At 50.3% G+C, this 22,685-nt stretch overlaps 1 long non-coding RNA gene across 1 annotated transcript; it reads left to right on the top strand.

Annotated features, from left to right (window-relative positions):
• The first annotated feature begins 14,704 nt into the window (after positions 1–14,704).
• LOC124088980 (uncharacterized) lies at positions 14,705–22,437 on the top strand. Its single transcript, XR_006850548.1, has 3 exons — positions 14,705–15,007; positions 17,896–17,965; positions 21,810–22,437. It is a non-coding gene; the product is annotated as an uncharacterized LOC124088980 (long non-coding RNA).
• Positions 22,438–22,685: the final 248 nt, after the last annotated feature.

The raw sequence follows: 22,685 nt of genomic DNA, 5'->3' as shown, positions 1-22,685 counted from the left end.
GTGAGACCTTGGATGTCCTGTGGGTGGGGAGCTGGGGAGGAAAAGAATGCACTTAGAGACAGAAATACTTTAATTCATGTATCATCTGGAACGTGAGTCTGGAAGTGTCGGCTGTTCCACAGATACACATGGGATTTAAGAGTGGATACACTATTCCACCCATATACATGAGGTTTAAGAGTGGGTACAGTACAGTGGGTAACATGCATACATCTCCCCCACCTCCCAACCCAGCTCATCTCCTCACTTGTTTACTGGCCTAAGTACCAGGAATCCCTGGTAGAGGTGGGGCCAACTGGCAGCCTTCCAGCCCCCAGCCTCCCAGCCTCCCAACCAGGTGGTCTCAAATCAAGCAGGAGCGAGAACTATCTATTCTCTTCTTTAAGATGCTCAAATAGCAGATATGGTACAATCATGGGAGTGGGTATCAAAGCTTTCCAAATGTCCCTTTATCATCTCTTCTGTTTGCTTGTAGCTGTGACACCAGATAGCTGGGGTCAGAGCCCAGCGAAGCCTTCCACTAGCTGTCCGGCTGTAGATGGGCCCAAGGAAAGTTACTGAGCCTCTCTGGCCTCTTTCCACCACAGTCTTTTAATGATTCTTGAGCACTCAGAACAATGCCTGGCATGTCTTCCAGTCTCCTGTGTGATCAATAACAGCAGGTCCGCTGACCTGACCCAGAGGACTTGGCGTCTGCCTCTCCTGAACCCCACTCAGGACAAGGTTTTGGTAATTGGAGCCATGGTTTCTTTGTAAGTTTCTAGTCTTTAATGGTAAGAGACCAGGGAACAAAGCACTGAATTTTAAAACTAGAAACAATTTTAGAAAGTAGGTAAGAGAGGCTAACTCCTGTTTTCATAGATAAGGAAACAGAGGCCCCCGAGGATTAATTCTTGGAAATAGCCCAGGGTCATGGCTACTTCCTGGCTTGCTGCCCCAAGCCCACCACATGTGACTCTGCCACCTGCTTTCCCTTATAAGGCAGTGTTCTCGAAATTCATAAGCCACCTTGAAAATCCACCGTGATATTAAACTGCATGGTGACGTGCCTCGGGCAAGTCTGAGCAACGAAAACCATAATAGGGACCAAGGTATTCTGTAAAATTGATAATCCTTAAGTAAATATGTCTGAACTGAGTCAGACCTGCACAGGTAGATGATTTTGTAGTTGTGTGTGTGTGTGTGTGTGTGTGTTTTCTGAATCACAAAAATAATTCCACATGCATTGACCTGAAGGATGCTCAGAGCATGAAGTTGGTTTTTCTGCAAACTGCAGAACTGGAACACTGGGTGTTAGTCATTATGTTGTCAGTCTCATTCTAGCAAATGATTATGGAAGGTTAATTCACATGCCACTTTGGGTGACAAAATCTGGATTAAACTGTAATCTACGTTAAAGGTGAAAAAAAAATGTAACTAACTTAAGCAGGCATGTGAATAAATCAGTGGAGTCTTTCAGTTACATTTTTGAGGACTGGCTTTCTTCCTGCTGTCAGACTTAACCCCACTGCTTCACATGTATGATTTCCAGTGTCTGGGTCTATTTTAGACCAACCGTTCACAGCTTGTTATATGATGCGCTCCATTTTCCAAGTTAATGCTGTCTTTACCTCTAACTGCCAAAGGTTACCTTTTCGCACAGGCTGGGGAGGAGGAGGAGAAAGAGGAAGGTCAAATTCCACTCTTAGCTCTCCAGGGAGAGGGCCACCAACCCTCATCTTCTGGAAGATCCTCACAGAATTTTGGAGGTTGGATTTACTTGGGTTCTCCTAGCAGAGACACCTCTCAGAGCATCAATGCTTGCTACAGACTTCTGCTGCTGCCATCTTGAAGTTCATAATCCTTGTCAATCAAGAGGCCCATTTTCATCTTGCACTGGGCCTCAGAACTCATGCAGTCTCTCTGGGTGGTTGTACAAGTCCTGCTGCCACCAGCGCACAGTGGACAGGGTGAGACCACCCGTAAAGGCAATCTCATCCATCTCTTCACACTGTGCTCTCTTGTTTGACAAAAGTCATACTGTAAAGAGTGCACGTATTTCCATTTGGAATTATTAATACTTTCTAAGGTTGCAGAAGAGCATTGTGTTTGTGCCTGTGTATGTATGGATGGGACACACACTTGTTAAGGCACAATTCACATATCACAACTGTGATGATGAGCTGTGTCTTAGTTTTTCCAAGCTGCTATAACAAGATTCTAGATGGTGTGCTGTAGCTTGGATCTGGAACATTCCCCAAAGGTGCACATGTTAAAGTCTTTGTTTCCAGCTTGGTGCTGTAGGAAGGTGGAAACCTCTAGAGCTGAGGCCTAGTAGAAAGTGTTAGGTCCCTGTGGGGAGCCCTTGAAGGAAATTGTGGGATGCTGGTGTCTTTCCCTTTTTCTTTGCAAGTCCTGGCCATGGGGTCAGCAGCTTTACTCTGCCACACCCTCCTGCCATGATGGGCTGCCCTGCCCAGGCCCAAAGCAGCAGAGTCAACTGACCACGGAGGAGAGCCTCCAAACTTCGAGTCAGAATGAACCTTTCCTCTTCATGAGTTGATTACCCCAGGTATTTGTTACAGAATCAGAAAACTGGCCGACCTGCTGGGCAACTTATAAACAAAGGAAATTTAATCTCACAGCTCTGGAGACGGGGAAGTCCAAGCTTGAGCAGCCAACAGATTCAGGGTCTGGTGAGGGCCTGCTTCCTAGTTCACATGGCAGGACTCCCTCAGGCCAGAGGGCTCGCCCTCATGATCTAACCACCAAAGGCCCCACTTCTTAGCACTGGCACCTTGGAGGTTAGGTTTCTTTTTCCTCCCTTCTTTCTCTTTCTTTTTTGTGGTGTTAAGGATTGGGCCCAGTGCCCTGTGCATGCTAGACAAGTGCTGTACCCCTGAGCCACACCCTTGGTTTCAGTATATGAATTGTAAGGGGCTCACAGACATTCAGACAATAGTAATCCCATTAAAGGGTGCAATTCAATAGGTTTTATAATATGCATGGATAAGGGCGAGCGTCACCCTGTTCCACTTCAAAACATTTTCATCACCTCAAAAGCAAACCTGTCCCCATAAGCTATCACCCTGTTTCCCCTCCAGTCCCCCAGCCCTAAGTAGCCACCAATGCACTTCCTATCTCTGCAGAGTTGTTTCCTGTGGGTGTTTCCCGTGATGTACGATAGTGCCCTTGTATAACTGGCTGCTTTCCTTCACTGAGCACAACCTATGCTCCAGGTTCACCCATGTTTTGGCAAGTGTCACTACTATATATATATATAGGGCACCACGGGCAGGTGGCCTGGGCAGCATGAGCTTCGCTCAGGCCCCATGTGTCCTGTGCAGCCCTGTAGCCGGCAGGCACAGCAGGGAGCTGTGTGATCTCTGGTTCTTCCTCCACCGCCATGGCAGCCGTGTGTGCGTGGGGAGGAGCAAAGGAGGGGCGCCCTGCTTGAGCTTGTGCACTGCCTCTCGGGGGGCAAGAGGGCCTGGCTGCACGAGCTAGCAAGCCTTCTGCTCTCTTCTTCCCGCCCCACACTACGGCAGTGGTGTAGGAAAAGGAGTGGACCATCTCTTTGCCAAGAACCACCTGCTCTTCCTCAGGGGGAAAAGCAAGCTTGCTACATTTAGAAATGCCTTTTTATGAGATTTGCAATTCCAACACTTTACTAATTTCTAGAGACTTCTAAACTGAGAGATCCTGTTAAAAACATCAGTCAGTGGGCCCTTCCTCCCCTAACGCTCTCAGAGGGAGGCCTGCGGCCTGTCAGGAGCTCTGGGACCTCCAGTTGCTGGGATCTCTCTTTCCCCAGTTCCCCTGGGCACCACCGCGCTAGCCTCCTGCGCATGCGCTGCGCGTCCCCCCAGCGCCAGGCAGGCTGCTCCCTCCCCGAGATGGCGGTTCCGCATTCCACATGACTCCCCCTCACCTTTACTACGTGGGCGGACTTGGAGGGCTGTCCCTGGCTGCCCATCCACAATTTCAACTCGTTGGACACAGCGTGCAATTTTTTTTCTTAAGCCTTTATTATTATTTAATGGTTAATTAAATTAATACTTAATTGAATTAGTATTTTAATTTTTTCCTTGCTAATTCTGTCTTCCCAGCATGTCTTCTACCCTATTAGGGTTAGAATCGTATCTGTCTTGATCATGATTTTTCTGCACACTTTAGAACAGTTCCTGACACAGCTCTCCATGTGTGTCTATTGAAAAAATTGTACTAATTTATTCTGAGGATGGATGGTCATCATTTTTCAGACAAAAATGTGACATGTTGGTTGGTAACTTTGAACACATATGTTATCAGTTAAAGAGATAGAAAAAGTTTTTATCAGTTAAAGAGATAGAAATAGATTGTGTAACAGCTGTCTTAGTCTATTTTCTGTTGCTATAACAACATGCTTGGAACCAGATAATTCATTTAAAAAAGAATAAGAAGAATATTCTTTGGCTCATGGCTCAGGAGGCTGGAAGTCCAAGAGCCTGTGCCCATGTCTTTCAGCTCCTGGTGAGAGCCTTCCTGCTCATCATGAAGTGGGGAGGGCATGGCATGGTGAGACAGAGCAGATGTGCCAGCTTGGGCCCCTCTTCCTCTATGTATAAAGCCACTAATGTCACTTGGGGACCCTACCCTCAGGACCTCATGTAATCTTAATTGCCTTCCAAAATCTCATCTCCAAAAACCACCCACATTTGAATTTAGGGATGAAGTTTTAACACATTAAACCACAGCAATATCTTTTGTAATACTTTGCTGAACTGATGAAAACCATGGTAACCACGACCCCACATTTACCCAGGGCTTTGCCCGGTCCTAGGAGGAGCCTTCTATGTGCATGACATTGCTCTGTCGGATGGTGTGTGAGTTGGCTTTGCAGAGTTTTGCCCAAATTCCTGACGAGGACAACTTAGAGGAGGAAAAGCTTATTTTGGCTCGTGGCTTCAAAGGTCTTGGTCCATGGTCAGCCCACTCCATTGCTCAGACAGAGTCCCCAAAGGCACGCCTCTAGTGACCTCCTTCCTCCAGCCACACTCCACCTGTCTATGGTCCATTCAGATTATCCATCCAGCGAATGGATTCATCCAATGATGAGGTCAGAGTCCCCATAATCCAGTCTTTTCACCTATGAACATCGCGTCATTCCCTGCGATGTGGATTTATGGGGGGGAACCTTCCAGATCCAAAAGGTAATCACACATCTTACCTCCAGGGTAAATGACTGCCCAAAGTCACAAGGAAAAATTCCAGAAGATTGGAATGACCTTCAAATACCTCCTAGAGGGTTTTCCTGTGAGAACAGGTTGAATGGCCCTTTGCACGTGTGTGGCCACTGCCATGTGCAAACTCTCTCTTAGACACTGGCCCCGGCCCCTGGCCTGTCAGCTCTGGTTCGCAGTGAGATGTGGCTGGTGACTCAGCCACCCTCCAGCCTGGTTGGCTGAGCTGGGAGCTGGCCCTCTGCTCTTTGTACTGACATGACAGTAGACAATGAATGGAGACTTCAGACGCAGAGCATGTACCTCCCTTGTGCTTTGCAGAAGGGGCACAGCTTGGCCCTTGGCATTTGTGGTATGAGGTTGGCTGGCTTCATCTTTCTGGGGAAACCCTGAGGATGCACAGAGGCCTTGTTTTGAAATGTGGCGAAGGCGTCAGTCTCAGTTGTTTGGGATGTAAGGACAGCAAGGGAACCCCACCCCCTGCCTAGCTCGTACCTTACCTTGACTTGGCCGGATTCCCCTTCTCTTGGCCTGTAAAGTAACCGTCTATAGGGCCGTCAGTGCACCCCAAAGTGGGTTGAGTGATGGTCCCCCAAAAGATATATGTGTGCCCTAACCTCGGGTACCCACAAAAGTGACCTTATTGGATAAAAGGTGTTTGTGTATTAGAGAAGATGTAGTAAGAAAGGGTCTCAAGATGAAGCCACCCTGGGTTACCCTGGTGGACCCTAAAATCCAAGGGTCCTTGGAAGAGACACAGGAGAGACACAGGGAGAAGAAGAGAAGGCCACATAAAGATGGAGACGGGGACCGAGGAACCACAGACCACAGGTGCTGGGGCCACCGAGCTGGAAGGGGTGAGGAAGGACCTCCCTTGTTTCCTGCAGAGGGAGCGTGGCCCTGTGGCACCTTGGTGGCAGACCTCAGGCCTACAGAACCATGGTAGAATACACTGTTTTGTTTTGCTTTAAGCCCTGCGTTTGTGGCGATTTGTTGCAGTAGTCACAGGAAAACGAGTACCGTGTCCTTATGAGAAGTGATCCTGTAGAGGAAATCAAGAGGCTGACGGACCCGGGTGGACGTTCAAAGGTACAAAGCAGCCTAGGAGAGCGGGGATGAGGACACTGGAAACCTCAGGCAAGGAGTACAGCCTTGAATGAGGCAGTCACTTGTGCCTTTGACACTCCCTACGTGAGGATGAGCACAAGGGATTTAAAATCCTGCTCCAGCCGGTGGGGCCAACGCGCATTTTATGGTGGCAATTACATGCTGCAATGGCAAGCACAATCCCGGGGTGAGTCACCGCCTGCAATTCATGCAGAAAAAAGAAATCACACAAAAAGATCAAGAACTTACAAATTCAGATCGATCACTTATTAGTAATAGTGTCTGCAGCAGGAAAACGAGAAGGACCCGGGAGTGACCGGCTCCCCTGCTCCTGCTTTCCCCCCTTTCTCGTGGCTGGGTCTCCTGGAGCCCCTCAGCTCGAGTCCAACCCCATCCCTGCTCCAGTCACTGCCGAGGAAAGCTGGCCCTGCACTCGTCTAGCTGGGGATCAGAAGTCTACCCCAGCCAGCTCTGTGGGCTGGCAGGGATTGGACTGTCCCCTGGCCAGCCCAGGGTCGCTGCTGGGTCCTGCGAACCCCCTACACTCCACTTGCTGGGCTGCAGAACCTTCTCCTTTCTTCATGCTGGTCTCCAGCCGGGACTTCTGCCTTGGTCTCAAGCCTGGCTGAGACGCCCAGTCCTGCTGTCAAGGACAGCCCCACACAGGGACCAGCGTCTGCCCATCGCCTGCATTGGAACCACCCAGAGCTCCTCCCAGCCCATCTGTTGGTCTGGGGGAGAGTAACCTGGACCCCCAGGCGCTGTTCTCAGGATCCGTCTAGACTGCGGGGCACGAGAGTGGCAGAAGTAGGGAAGCCAGCCAGGTGACTTGGTAGGAGAAAGGGGCAGAGGCCAGGGGGCATGGACCCGCAAGTTGGTGGCAGAGATGCAGAAAAGGCCTTCCCGTCTCGGGAACTGGACTACCGCCCACCGGCTTCTCCAGCCGTGGCCCTGGGGTTGTTCTTGATCTGTCTTTTTTCTTTGTCCCCCATGAACCATCAGCGAACCCTGTAGGAATTTACCTATCAAATCTTTTCTTAAACTGTCCTCTGGTCACTGCTGTCACTGATCTGACCACGCAGCAGTCCCCCAACTGCCCATCGCCCTCTGCTTCACTTCCTATAATTCATCCTCCATAGAGCAGTCAATCTCATTAAACAAATAAATCCTATGAGGCCACTTCTCTCCCCAAAATCCTCAGAAGGCATCTCACCTCACAGAAAATAGAATCCAAACTCCTTCAATGCTCCATGGGGGTCCCTGCCCGCTTCCCCCCATCCTTCTCAGCACACAACCCTCTGCCTGCTGCACTACATTCCCCAGGGCCTTAGCACTTGCTGTGGCCTGGAATTCTACTGGTCTCCACAAGGCTGGGTCGTTTTCATCACGAGTCACATGTTGTGGGCATCCCTTTCCCACCCTGAGTGAAGGAGCCTCAGCTTCCTCCCACTGTCACCTGCTGCTGCTGCTGTTCCCAGTGGTTATCACCACCCAAGTGGCCTTGTTAATTCACCTGCTTGCTTCCTTTCATCATCCCTTGCCACATACAAACTCAGCTCAGTGAGAGCCGGGCTCTTGTCATTGTTCCTCATGGTGCCCCAGCACCTTCAGCAGCATCTGGGACGTTCCAGGTGTCTAGGGACACGCGTTCACTGAGTGAGACTGTCCGACTCACCCCAGGCCCCCCGCCCCAGGTCTGTGACTCCTGAGTTTCTTGTCCAAGTCATGTTCTCTTGCTAACCACTTGGTGACCTTTAACCCTGATAAGCATGTCTTTGAACAAATAGTGACTAAGGCGAAGCCTCAGTGTGTCACTGGTACGCTCCCTTTGAGGTGACATCCTCCTGGGGAGGATCAGCTCTTCCCCTGGGACTGCCCATGGAGAGAGCAGGCATTGTGCAAAATGTCCTGCCTGAGAGCAAATGACATCTGCCACGCTTGGATCAGCTCCTCTCGGGCACAGCCACCAGGTCACACTGACACAACTTGTTTTCGTAAAGTCCTGGTGACCGGGGGCCTCCCTCAGCACTGTGCTCCTGCCAGAGCAGACATGCTGTCCACTGCTGCCCACAGGCATGCTGCCGGCCCATGTGGCCTCTGTCCCCTGCTGTCATGTGCTGAGACACCCCCAGAGCCTGTGGGCCAGGGAAGGGTGGCCTTCAGAGCCCTCGGTTCAGATTCAGCCTCTCCACCAAAGCAAACAGGCCTGTTCGTCCCATAGAGCAGTGCCTGAGATAGCATGTCACCAGAGAGGCCACATGGGGGTGGGGGGAGGGCCGCCACGAGCTGCAGAAGGCGGGCCAAGGCTGGTTCCGCGGCTCAGGGACACTGGGACCTAGGCTTCTCCTGTCCGGTTCTGCCCTCATCCCTCCGGCTGAAGGTGGCTTCATCACCTTATTCCACCAAGAGAGGACGGAGGGAGACGGTGGCTCCAGGTCTTAGGTGCTGGTTACAGCTGCAGGGGGCGGGCTGCGCACTCCTGCTTGTCGGGATGGAGCCACGTGACTTCACACAGCTGCAAGGGAGGCTGGGGGGTGGTCCAGCTGGATGAGTCTGTGCCGAGCCTGGACATCATGTGGACATCATCAGGTCCTGTGCATCCTTCCTGTGCATCATCAGGTCCTGTGCATCCTTCCTGTGCATCATCAGGTCCTGTGCACTCCTCTGAAAGGTGCCTGTCATCCTCGGGTATCTGCCAGCCGGCCAGCGGCGGAGCCAGGCTCCCGGAGGGCTGGGCATCCTCAGGGGCCGTGCCTGGGAGGAGCCGACTGGATCCCAGCTCCTTACACTGAACTTCTCAGACCCTATTGTCTCTTCCTGTTCTCTCTGATCTCACGGGGACACTGTGGCCTTGGGGAGCTGTTCCCATCAGGTGCCCTCCCTCGGATTCAGCAACCCAACACCCTCCCTGACGGGTTCCTTTTCATACGGCATCTCCTGCTTAAGAACACCCAGAGCCTCTGCACTGCTCTGAAAATAAAATCTCGGCAGCCTGGCCTGGCTTCCGGCTGCGCTGCCCGCGGTTTCTCCCACTCTGCACTTGGCCGCCTCCCCAGGAGCACCAGGATCCATCGAGGGAGGGGCAGGAGAGGGAGCCAAGAAGGGCACGCGTGCTCCCTGCAGTTTACTGGGCTCCTGCTGAGGGCCTAGCCTCGCTGTGCCCACGACCCTTACACGGTCACCTCTGTACTCTGAATCAGCTCTGGGTCTTATTTCCTGGGCTGTGGTGATCAGTTTTGCCTGACTATTCTCCCTGGACACTCAGTGTCCCTAAGTCCCAGAATACCCCCTTGCTGCAAGGCCTTATCAGGGTGGGGGAAGCACCGAGGTCTTACGGGACTCAGGGGAGGTTACTTCCGGGCTGGGAGGCTGGGAGTGAAACAGGTCCATGCACTCAGGGAAGCCAGGATCTCAGGTGGCTGAGCATAAAACTTCCTCTCCCCTTCCAGAACTTTCCAGAAAAGGCAGCAAAGCCTGGTCTGTGATCGTGATCACTTACTCCTGGGCTTACCAGGAGCTAGGGCCCACCTAATGTGAGCAGTCAGAAGCAGGCGAGGTGAGTGGGCATGACCTTCCTGGCCAGTGCTGAGGCTGGAAAGCCTCCCCTGGCTCTGAGGCCCCTGTCTCTCACAGCCCAGAGCCCCTTGAATGGGGGGTTGGTCCCCTGGAGGAGGGTGTACTGTCCTCCAGGAGAACCCGAGCCAGATGCTAACCTCCACCAAAGGAACGGGATCTCATGGACCAGGGAAGGGGTGCTCCCAAACCTCTCAGGGCCCAGTGGACATGATACCAATGGCAAGAGGCTCCTGTCTTTTATTTTTATTTATTTATTTTAATGCCAGGGATTGAACCCAGGGCTGCTGTACCACTGAGCTACATCCCCAGTCCTTTTCACTTTTTATTTTTATTTTGAGACAGGGTCTCTCTAAGTTGTCCAGTCTAGTCTTGAACTTGGGATCCTCCTGCCTCAGCCTCCAGAGTCTCTGGGTTTCCACGTGTGCAACACCCCACCAGGCAACAAAGAACAATTGTGAGTGTAATTTTGACCTCATGGATTGACAGCAAGAGGCGCAGGGTCCTCTGGTGCCCCTGGACCACACTTTGAGACCCATGGCTCTGGGAGATTCTGGTCCAAAATACAGATCCAGGCCCAAACCAGGACTTGTTAGCCAAGGCTCACTCCCCAGCAGGGTGTTCATTTGTTGCTTTATTATTTAGCACAAATCAAGTCCCCAGATATTTAATTCTATTCTTAAGGAAGCAGTGACTTCTGAAATAAATAAGGACCAAGCTCAAAGGCCAGGGGCAGCCAGAGGCAGGTCGGGCAGGCTGTTATCAGTGTTGGCTGCTCCGTCTTCCCAGCAGGTTTGCACAATGCACCTTTGTTCTCTCTGAAAGGCGCATGTGTCTTAGGTGTAGTCCTGTGTACCCTGAGAGGAGTCACCGCAATAACAGTAAATATTCCCCTTGGGCGAGTGGAACAAAGGCCATTTCACTGCAGGTCGGAGGAGGGCTCATGAGCTGCTCCTGGCAGGCCCCTCACACTAGGCCGGTCACACTTGGCAGCGCACTGACCTTCGAATGGGTGTCTTCGGCACACCTTGACTTCCAGGGACAAGCCAGGCCCTTCTTCATTCCCAGGAGCTGCCGGTCGTCTTAGTCAGGGGCCACCTACTGTGAGTGGGTGAACTCATCACTTCAGGGGCCACAGAGATGAACCGACTTTTAGTTTCTGTTCCAGGAAGGACAGCCCCTGGGTGAACGCGGCCTGAACAAACCGTACCTGCACTGAGCTCCCCCTGTGTCCTAGGATGACTCACCCAGATGTTATCAGGAGGGAGAAAGTCCTCATAGGGTCCCCAGTGAGTCATGGGCCCCAACAGATACTGTGAGGCACCTAGAAACCACGGAGAAAATCGATCCAGACAGATCAGGGATTGTGCAAGCCAGGACTCCACCTCTGGGAGGGAAGACCATGGCAGACCCCAGATCACAGCAGCCAGCTCTGGGGGCGACAGGCAGGGGGTTCCCTAAGCCAGGGTGCCCCAACACCTGCTGTTAGCACAACATGTCGATCTTTCTGGGTTCTCCTCGAGTGCATGATGGTGGGGCGGGCAGTGGAGTTTCTGGAATGTAGGGGCAGGGCAGGGCATGGCCAGGAGAGGACCGTGGGCTGCCATTGGAACTGAAGGCCAACCTCAGCATCCAAAAACATGTCCTTCTAACAGACAGCCTGTGTCTCAAGATCTCAGCTCCTTCCTGCAGTTTTAAACACTGTTGACATTGTAAAATAACTTGGATGATAGCCTTTTATGGCCATCATAAATGTGAATTATTAAATATTTACCATGTTTATCCAAACTCAGGAGTAAGGTTAGAAGGATGTTCAGTGTACTCTAGTCTATAAAATTAAAAATTCATTTTCGTGTTTCCCTCTTCAATTTTTCAACTGTTTTGTTGTATTTCTGAAGCGGCACTATAATTAAGCATGGACAGAGAGAACCTGGCTTATACATCCTGTCTTATTTTGGGGTTCAATACTAATGTCAATTAAAACAGACAAGATGTTGCTTTAAAATCAAGAGAAACGATGCCACAAGAATATGTAATTTATTTGACACCTTCTTAATGATGATAGTAAATAAAATTGTTTAAGGAACATAGACTTATTTATAATGAAATACCATCTAAATTTCCTCACCTCTCCCAACATAAGCATTTGCATCCTCATCAGTGACAGCCACTCATCTACGTGGTGCAGGCATGCCAGCTCTGCCCTGGTCATCGTGGGGGTGTTAAAGGTGACAAGTTGGGCTTTGTGTTTGACCAAGTCAGTGCCATCTTCCCAGTATCATGAGGACTTGCACCCTGCTCATCCATGTTCCTGAGACCAGTCTAGAGCGACTGGCATCAGGTACCCTGTATTTCCCCTGGTGGTGTCATATGGTGACAGAGAAACCCAGGCTCTTGTGATGCACGCTAGTGGTTCTCCGCATCAGCTCACCGGCGGGCAGCAGGTGCTTAGTAAATGTTTGCCAAATGAAGGTCAGAGTTCAGGAGCTGGTTGCAGATGGAAAAGCACAATGATTATGATGTCATTAAACAACAAATTTTGTAAGAAAACCTCCAACTCCATGAAGACCCCTTTTTCTAATTAATATGTGGCCTTCTCTATGTGACCATCTCAGGCTTGTCAAGGGACACAGGCACTTCAAGAGAAAGTTCAGGAGAGGGTGGTGGGGGAGGTGTGTACATACACACACACATGCACACACACGTACAAACACAAACACACAACACACACACCTACACATAGGCCTTTGTACACATATAGCCACACACACATATGCTCATACACACAGTCACAGTCACTGTACACATGTGCACACACAGACTCACACACACAGACTGTGACCTAACTGCTCCCAGCCACGCCAGCCTTGGCTCTCCTGGAGAGATTCCCGAAGTCCCCTGTCCCTACGCAGAACTTCCTCAGCCCTGCCTGGAGGGCCACGGGGATCGCTGTCTCCACTGCTTTTGTGTGCTTGGGTCTAAACTGCCAAAGCTGGGAAAGAAACTAAGAAAAACTTACACTTAGAAAAAAAAAAAGTGGCCCCAAAACCACATTTGGACTAAGAAACAGAATGCAGGCCGACATTTTATTTTTAAGCTTTTGCCACTGGATATTTTAGTTTGCATTATACTGGGGTCTAATTCAGCTCAGCAGCCACCCAGTAGAAGGAGAGCTTGCAGCACACACAGGGCGGGTTCTGTTTTGGGTATATTTTGAGAGGCAGCCGGAGAGCGTGCATCCAATCTGGCATGCGTCCCATCCTGGTGACGCCATTCCCAAGCTGTGTGACCTGGCGGCGGGACCCTGTCCATGCTACTGGGAGGACCAGTGTCCACCCTGGCGCTCCGTCCATCATCTGTCCTCTATCTATCGCCAGTTGTCTTTCAATCACACCAGCGGCCCCCAATCTATGCTGGAAGTACAAGTGCTGTCACTCACTGGCCACGCTGCATCCAAAAGTGATCCAGTTTTATGCTTTTGTGTAAGGCAGGATCGTTTCCTGCTCCAGTTTGAGAACCTGGTAGGACAACGGAAGTGTGAGAGTCTAGTAAAATGTCATAAAATGGAAGACAGAGGAAACGGAAGTGTCAAGTGACCTATGACATTGACACAGACCGAGCAGGCCTGTGACTTTGCAGAGAGCTAGCTTTCGCTCTTAACAGTAAATGCACAGGCTGCAGCACTTTCAGCTGGGGGTTCACTGACTGCTCAGGTCACCTGGTGGTCAAAAGCCAGGCCTATTCTTGTGTTTCGATCTTAAGTCACACTTTCACGGTGAGACAGGTGCTGCACAAAGGCCAGGAGAGGGCTAGGGTGGGGGCTGGCTCAGAGCGAGGGCAGAGGAGAGGCCCTGCAGGGTCAGACGGCGCTGGGAAAGATCAGTGTCAGGAAGGGGGGCAGTTCAGGGGTCAGCCTGGAGTCAGCCTGGAGTGACGGGGGGTCACACGGGAGAACCCACACCAGCCATGCTACGCTGAAGGGACAGCAGAACCAGAGGCTCATCCTTGTAGGGATTTTCACAGGCAAAGTTTGTGACAACCGACCAGGTGACAGGGTCACTGTGTGGCTGTGTCCTGTCTTGGGGTGCTCCTCCTTCATGGGCCTCGGGTGAGGGGGCTGCCTTATTCCGCGGCCTGGGTGTTTGCTAAGCTCGTGGGCCTGGTCGTTCTGACCCAGGGGTGATGTCCCCTGCCACCCCGTGCTTCTCATTGATTCAACACGTTCGCAGGAGGTCATTATTTATTAGCACCATTAATTTGTGTATCATTTGTGCCCTGTGGTGGTGCTGGGCAGAGGGTCGGTGTTTACCTGTACAGACGAGGTGTAGAGTCACTCTGCCTCAGGATTCACACTCAAAATGGAGCAGCTGACGGCAAACTGCTGCTTTCGAAGACGGAGCAGTTAGGGTGAGGCCCAGCCTGAGAACTGCTGTCTACACAGAGCAGGACACAGCCTGCTCTCGACAGCAAAGCCTCATTTTTTATTATTTTGTTCTATCCTGCTCTTGGGTAGCCGATTAGTAATAAATAACCTTTCAGGGTCCCCTCACGTGGGACAACGGAATGGATTACCCAGCCATGGTCAGTGGGAGCTGCAGTCCCCCAAACTGGGCACCATCTGAGCACACAGCAGTTTTCTTACTCCATAAAACGCAACCCTCAAGGTCAGAGCCTCCTGTAGGGTGGCGGGAGGTGGTGCTCAGAGTCTGATGGCCGAGTTCCAAAGTCCTCCTTTCAGCCAGGCAAACAGAGTCGACTTGGGTTTAATAGAACCTGTTGCTGGGTTAACAATGAAAGAGTTTTCTGGTGAGCCCAAAGTAAAGGTGACAGTGTTTACCAGAGAGCCCTTCCCTGGGACAGAGGCCTGACCAACCAAGCAGTTGGCTTCCCAGCAACGCCCCGGGTCTGAAGGGAGGCCAGCTCTCTGCGCTCATTTGGGTGGCTTGTTTATTTCCACACGTTCCTGGTTTAGTTATCATCACCACCTTTTGATCGTCTCTTAATGGGCACCGTAGAAGACACCTGTCCATCTTACCAAGAATATTCACCAAAGGCCACGGAGCCAGCCTCGGCCAAGGTGAACCACTGGTAGAGCCAGTCCTACTCTCCAGCCACCCACCATGTCTGTGAGTAAAATGAACAGCCAATAGGCGCCAGAAGAAACCCACATGGTTGGAGTTTAAGACCCAAGTGTAAATAGTTCATGGACAGGAGGATTAGAGAGGGCGTGCTGGCTTGCAGGCTATCAAAACAAGGCCAAGCCTCTGGGCGCTTGGATCAACACAAGCCTATGTTCTCACAGTTAAGATCCAGATGCCCATGGACTGGATTCTTCTGAGGCAGATCTTCTGGTTTGCAGCGGTCTTCCTGTCTGTCTGTCTGTCCCACCCTCTCCTCCCTGTTTGCAGACCCCCATCACATTGGACTAGGGCCCACCCTGAAGACTGTTTTAACTTAATTACCTCTTTACAGGCCCTATCTCCAAACAGAGTCATGTTCTGAGGAATGGGGGCCCTCAGCATTTCATTCTGGGGGTTAAACAGACCTTAGCCTGAGGTCTCCTCCTTTTGTGAGAAATAGAAAGTTCCATGATCCATTTTCAGAACACAGCATTCAGCCTTATTTGGGATATAAGATCCAATCGTAGACACTTTAACTTCAGCCCTTCCCTTTGTCCGCCCCAATTTTAAAATGAACCAAGCACACAGGTGGCCACCGAGCTCCTCCTATCGGAGCAAGGGGCAGCGCGCGTTAGGGATAAAAGCAGGTGGACTTCCCCACCCAGGTGTGCTTGCTGGATGTGTGGGGAGCATGCCCTTCTGCAGAAGTCAGGTTGGCCTTGCTGAGCTACTTCCAAGCACGTGTTTGATTTCCTGTGGTACCTGGTATTTCTAACACGTTGGCGAACTCTCTCTCTGGGACTCCTGAGATGTCTTGAATTGGCCAAACCATCCTGAGCCCAATAGCTACAGAGGTCACGTGTGACTATCCATCCAACAGTCCCAACTGAACCAACCTTCTGGCCATCCTCAATAAGATGACAATCTCAATAAGTGAGACCCTCTCGGACCCTCTGGACCAGCCCAGCTGCCCGCTGAATGCCCTAGCTGTGTCAGTCAATGCCTGGAACAGAGCAGAACAGGTTTCATTCACCTGAGACCTGTTCACGCTCATGACACCAAGTCATGACAACAATAAATCTACTTGTTTTAGGTTGCTAAGTTTGTGTGTGTGTGTGTGTGTGTGTGTGTGATGTAGTAGTAGATATAGATATCCAGACAAAGGTTCAAAGAAGAATCGTAATGAAAATTAGAGAATATTTGCAAGAAGTACAATAATAGCTTTAAATGTTGATGTTGTGGGGGGCAAAGAGCAAGATTGAAAATTAATGAGATAAGCATCCATCTTAATATGGTAAGAAAAGAACAGAAAGACAAATAAACTTGGGGTCCAAGCATGCAGGCCAGATTGTGAAGTCTGTGTGCGCATGAGAGAGGGTCCACCCGTCCATCTGGCGTGCCACAGCGGGTGTGGGTGTGGGCTGAACAGCTCCTGGACTCCCTAACTGCCTTTCTGCGGCTGCCGTCAGCTTCGGCTGCCTCCTCCAGGTCTGTCTGTGTGGTCCAGTGACCATGTCTCCCCTCTACTGAGAGTCGGAGATTCTCCCCAACTCACATGGACAGTCAAGCTGGCAGTCCACGGTGCTGCTCCACTCTGTGCCTGAGGACAGACTCTGACCTGTCCTAGTCTTGGCCGCCATTGCTACCTGAGTCACTAAAGGACCTAAAGCCACTTACTTCTGGCTGCCTGACTTTGGAGCCATGGCTTTCCTCAGTCCACCTTCAGCGTCCTCAGAATATGCCCCCACATGACACTCTCACTAGCCTTTACTTCCTGCCATTCCCCAGAATTGGCCCACGAGCTGTCCCACTAGGCTCTGTCTCACAAGTGCTCACCAGACACCTCAACCAAGTAAAAGGACCAGGGTTCTAGAGTCAGACGGGCCTGTCACCTGGGGCACAGGATCATATTATTTCCAATTTATCATGGCCATTGTGAAGATTAAAAGCATCATTGCTCAAAAGCTAAATGCAGACCTACGCTACGGCCAGTTACCTCCCTCCTAGGAGCACACTCAAGAGGGATGAAAATATCTGTCCACACGGAAATGTGCTCCAAGTGCCTGTAGCAGTGTTGTTCATAGGAGCCAGAGTGAAGGCGACCCAGCACGGCGGACTGGTGACTGGACACAGTGTGGTCCATCTGTGCTGCATCAGATGAACCTGAAAACATCATGCTAAAAAGCCAAACACAAAAGGTCACAGGTTGTCAGATTCTGTGCATGAACTTCCCAGAACAGGCAGATCCACTGAGAAAGAGAGCCGAGACCCTGAGCCAGTCGCCAGGGCCTGAGGGAAGGAGGCTGGAGAGGCGTTGCTTGAGGGGTGTGGGTAATTTTTCTAGGGTGATGAGTAGGATTCCAACATTGTGAACATACTAAGTGCCACCAAATTTTACATCTTAAAATGGTTAATTGTATGTTAAGCACACAATTGAGAAGAAGATGAAAGGAGCCAAGGGCAGGTGGTAAGTAGAGAAGGAGAGGTATCTTATCACCACCGTCACCCACAGCACTGGCCGGCTGAAGTCTGGCTGGCTCCCAGCAGGTCCGTCCTAAGCCCTGGGTATGCTGCTTTGGAGACTCCACAATAAACTATATCACATATTTTAAAATGCACTCATTTCCGATCCTAAATATTTTCTAATATAAAAAAAAACTTGAGAGGATTTTTAAAAAATAACATTGCTTTCAAAAGTAATTGGCTAAAGTAACTAATTCCATCCATTGTACATGCTTGAGAATTCTGAATTCTGATGAAATGAGAAAAATCAGCTCACATATTGTTTTAAATGTGGGAATTTCCACATATGAAAAGTTTAAATTGAGGAATTCGCAGTTTGTTGAACGTTTCATGAGACAATTTTGATCTCATAGTTTTCCTTTCTCTTCCAGGCTTTCAGAAACTTTCACAAGTTCCTAAAAAAGTTATGGGGTCTAAGCACCAGCCCCCGCTGCCTAATGGGTAAGTTGGCCGTATTCCTGTGGCCCTTCACTATGTGTTCTATTATTTACAAATTCCTTTAGATAGCAACTTTTTCAAGCTTCTTAGTGGAATTGTTTTTCCGATCGATATCCTCTCTGTTTCCAAAAGAGGAATTTTCTCGAAGCCCTAATTCATGAGAACTGATATTTGATCCCTAAATATAGGACTTCCATCAAATTCCTTTTGTACTGCACTATGCAGCTGGATGAAGGGTCACCCTGTGGTTGCATTAAGAGGGTCCACATGGAGGACACAGACGTGCACTGCATAGCCAAAGAAGGATGATCATATAAACTGAAGGGCAAACTCAGAACGTGGCGTTCAGGGAAGGCTGTCTTAGAGGAGGTGGTATGTGTCCCCAATATGAGAGGACAGCAGACAGGATTTCAATGGGCCCAGTCATGTTAGGGGGGCTGGTTTAATAGTGAGGTCCTGTCAACACGGTTTCCGCTCCTGAAGGTCGTGTGAAGCCAAAAGAGTGTTTTTGCTAATTCTTTAAGGAGTTTGGGTTTTATTTGGATGAAATTTACATAATCAGAGGATGAAGCTGGCAGCGGGTTTGCCTGGAGTGACGGTCCAATACTGAGCAGTCTGGAAAGGAAGGTTGGAAGAGTTCAGGCGAGAGGGAACAAGGGGGACACCGCACATCTGTCCATCCAGAAAGTACTCTGAGGGATGTCACCCTGTCACTGCTGTCCCTGCTGGGGCCCCTGGGGACCAATACAGGCCAGGACCACTTGGATGGTGCTGACAGAGGGCTCTGTTGAAAGCCTTCTGAGCCCAAGAGTGACTGTTGTGCAGGCCCAATGTCATCAGCCTCATGTTTGAAGTCACCCGTGTTAGTGTTTTAAGGCTGTTGGAACAAATGGCCACAGACAGTTGTTCAAAACAACACACAGAAGTTCTAAAACCCAGGTGTCGTGGGCTCTGCTCCTTCCAGAGGCTCGGGAGGAAATCTGTAGCTTTGCCTTTTCCTGTTTCTGCAGGCCACCTGCATTCCTGGGCTCCCGGCCCCTCCTCCATCTTCGAGGCCAGTAGTTTAACACCTGTCCCTCTCCCTCTTGCTTGACCTCCACCTCCATCATCACCCCCTCTTACCTTATAAAGATGCTGGGATGACCTGGATGACCTGGGATCATCTCCCCAACTCAAGGCCCTTTCACAAAGTCTCTCTGGCCATGGAAGGTGACATATTCACAGGCTTCCATATGAGGACTTGGGCAGCCTCGGAGGGCTGTTATCTACCCACCACATCCTCTGAGCCTTGGCCTAATGTTTCCTCCTCTTGACTCCTCTTCTCCATCCTCCACTGGAAGTTTCTGCTCCAGCCAAGCTGGGGTTCTCACCTCTTGCTCCCAGGCTTGCCTCCTGACCTACAGAGAACTCCTCCAAGTTCTTACCCTCTGTCAGGAACCCTGGCCCCCGAGTGGAGCTCATGCCTCCCTCCTCAGGCCTATTCACTGCAACAAGAGCCTGTTAACTTCTCTCTTCTTCCTCTGAGGGCGGCCTGGGCCATCTGCATTCCTACAGTAGAGTTGGGTGCACCGTCAGGAACTGCTGGAGAGAATAAGCAAAGTGTGACGTGACCTGGACAGAGAGTCTGGGGAGGTCACGCAATATCAGGAATGAAGATGTACAGTCCAGTAACTGTCGGCAACAGCCCACCGCTCCCAAGAACAGAACCACAGGAGCAAGCAGCGCCCGGCCATGGGCTTGGGTTGGAACTCCACAAGAACCCCCAGGCCCCCCAATTTTGAGTCATGGAATTACTCAGCTGGGCTGGGGGATTTCATGCTTGTCTGTTAAGGAACAAGGAATCCATTATTCTCCAATGATCTGGACACAGTTGTGCTTAGAATCAGGGAATGAACTGAATCAATCCTTTTAATCCCAAGAATCCAATGTGAATTTAGCCCCCAAGTGAGCCTGACTGTACCCCTTCATTCTCTGCTTCTCTTTCTCTTCCCCACTGTGACTGATTTGGGGACTGATTTTGAATTGTGATCCAGACCAGGAAAATGCCAGAAAACACATTAATTGAAGGCACCCTGGTTGGAAACCTGTCTATAATTCCCAGAAACTAGATGGTGAGTCAGAATCATAAGCACTAGCTGCTATGACAAACAGTCTTCACGGCTCGCCACCGTGTGATGCAGTCCAGGCAGTTCTCCTGAGCTCCCAGGACTAACTGATGGATCCTATCTAACTCTTTGAGAGGACTTCTTCAATGCATGACCCTTGGGGTCATCACAGATGAGGAAGATGAGGAAGAGAGTCTGTTAAAGATCAGTCAGGGAGCCTTATGGCCAAGTCTACCAGTAGCTTCCATCACTGCTGCCCGCATTCCATTGGCCAGAACTCAGGGAGAAGCCAGTAGAACTACAAGGGAGGCTGGGACATGCAGTCTTACTGGACACGCAGAAGAGGACTCAAAACTGTCCATCTCTGCTACACCCGGTAAACAGTCACCAAGCATCACTGTGGCCTCCTCTGAGTGTCTGATTAATGTGACGTTCACCCTAACGCTCACAGATATCCACATCCTAAGGATACAACCAGAGGTTGCCTTAACAACTTCTGACAGTTTGCCCAGCCGTGCTTACCTGTGAATGGTGATCTTCATCAATGAAAATGCTCAGGTACGGGAAGAGTGTAGCACACGTCCTAAAGTGAATCATAATTAGGACTTTTTTATTTTACTTTGGGATAGTATTATAGGTTAGATCCCAAATCTCCCTCCCCCTCAAAGCCCATGTGTTAAAGGCTTGGTCTCCAAGCCAGTGGTGTTCAGAAATGGGGCCTTTGAAAGGTGGTTGAATCATGAGGGACCTACATCAATGGCTGAATACATTGGTGGATTCACCATCTAATGGGTTATGGAGGGATAGTGGAAGCTTAGAAGGTAAGGCCTACCTGGAGAAAGCAGTCACTGGGGACATGTCCTAGAAGGCTATATATTGTCCCTGGCCCATTTTCTCCTCTCTGCCCCCACCTCTGCATGGGTGTGTGTGTGTGTGTGTGTGTGTGTGTGTTTCTTAGATACCACTAGGTGAGTAGATTCCCTTCCACCATGATGTTCTGCTTTACCAAGGCCCAGGAAGAGTGGAACCAAGTGACTGTGGGCTGAAACCCTGAGTCCAAATATATTTCTTCTTTAAATGGATTTTCTCAGGTAGTTTGTCATAGTGATAGAGAGCTGACTAATACAGATAGCTTAACAGAGAACCAAGTTCCAGATAATTTGGCTTTATGACAAATAGCTAAGACCTGGGCTTTTCTACCTCAAACCTTGGCCAACCATGGCCCACTCCTGATATGGTGGATGCCAACTCTCCTCCCCTGTGCCTGCATGGTGGAGCCTGGGATGCTCTGGCTGGAACCTGGCAGGGTGGCCTCCTGGCCTGCCTCATCTCAGCACAGCACCCCAACATAATCTGTCACATTCTCCCAGGCAATATCAGTAGTGTAAGCATCTTCCCTTCCCTGGGAAGCTTAGCCCAAAGGCCAGGAAGGTCTTTGGTGTGACCTTTCAAAGGGATGGAGGACCTGCTTTGGCAGGGTGAGTGGAATTTTTTACCATATAAAGGATGGTGTGATCAAAATATGCACTGGCCTTCTGTCCCTAATTCCTGCGTGGTTTGAATTCTTTCCTGCATCTCTTGCATTCAGTGTATGTGAAAATGCTTCTGGCGCAGCCTGGCACACCACAACATGTGAATCTCTCTGTTTCTAGAGGACCCTTCCCCCTGGTTCTGACTCTCTCCACCCTCCCTCTGAGAATGCTCTTCCCCCAGAAATATCAACTCTTCTGCTGACTTTCTAGTTTCAGGACCTTGCTTTGAGAAACAAGCTGCAGCCTGGACAAGCTCGGAGTCCACCCTGGCTCCAGACTCCTGCTGGCGTCTGGGTCCTTCTCTCACTGACGTCAGCTGAACTGACCCCCAGATTCTGCCGGGTTATTTCCCAATGCCTTCTACTCAGTCCTCCCTGAGATCGTATTCCGAGGAGGTCCGAGCAGAAAGTCTTCCAATAACTCCACGAACGCCCGCGAACACAAGAGCCCAGGATGTCTTGCGGCCAGCCTCCCCTGGGTGGACGCCCCGTGGCTGTGCTGCACCCACACCTGCTCTGGTGGGGCTGCTGGCCTGTTCACGGGAAGCAGAACGTTCTGTCTTCCACTCTCCCTGTCCTGGCCCTGCGAAGATTCACCTACTGGGAAAGCTAGGAAAGCCAAGATGTCTTTGAACTTAACTGTTTTATGTGTTTTCTTAGCATTTTGGTCTGGGACATCTGTCTTTGCTTAAAAGCACATCTATTTATATCAACAACCGTTTATATCGGGTCCTTGGAGACCAATTCATGCAGATGTTGCCTATTGTGGGTTTTTCCTCCGATTCACTTTGAAAAAATGTGGAATTCATTACTACCCTGCTCCCTCCCCAATAAAGTTAAATCCCAGAAATTTGCAAACCTTACATTTCTGTGTACACAAAATACATTCCCTGAGCTTCTCACAACATGTGACTCACGTCACTGTTGTGATGGACAGACTGATGAATCATGCTCGTGTTACGAAGGCTGGGAGACCGTGGTCTTGAGGGAGCAGATTTGCTTAGAGGGTTGGTAATGGGCTTACTCATTCTAATGGAGACCAGCATGTAGGCTGTGACCTGCACATGCACCGCCATGTTTGTGCAAC

Source organism: Marmota monax, unplaced genomic scaffold (assembly GCF_021218885.2).
Source record: "Marmota monax isolate L192 unplaced genomic scaffold, Marmota_monax_Labrador192_F-V1.1 WCK01_AAM20220418_F8-fsc00125, whole genome shotgun sequence".
Classification (NCBI taxonomy): Eukaryota; Metazoa; Chordata; class Mammalia; order Rodentia; family Sciuridae; genus Marmota; species Marmota monax.
This window is presented reverse-complemented; position numbering and strand designations above follow the sequence as displayed.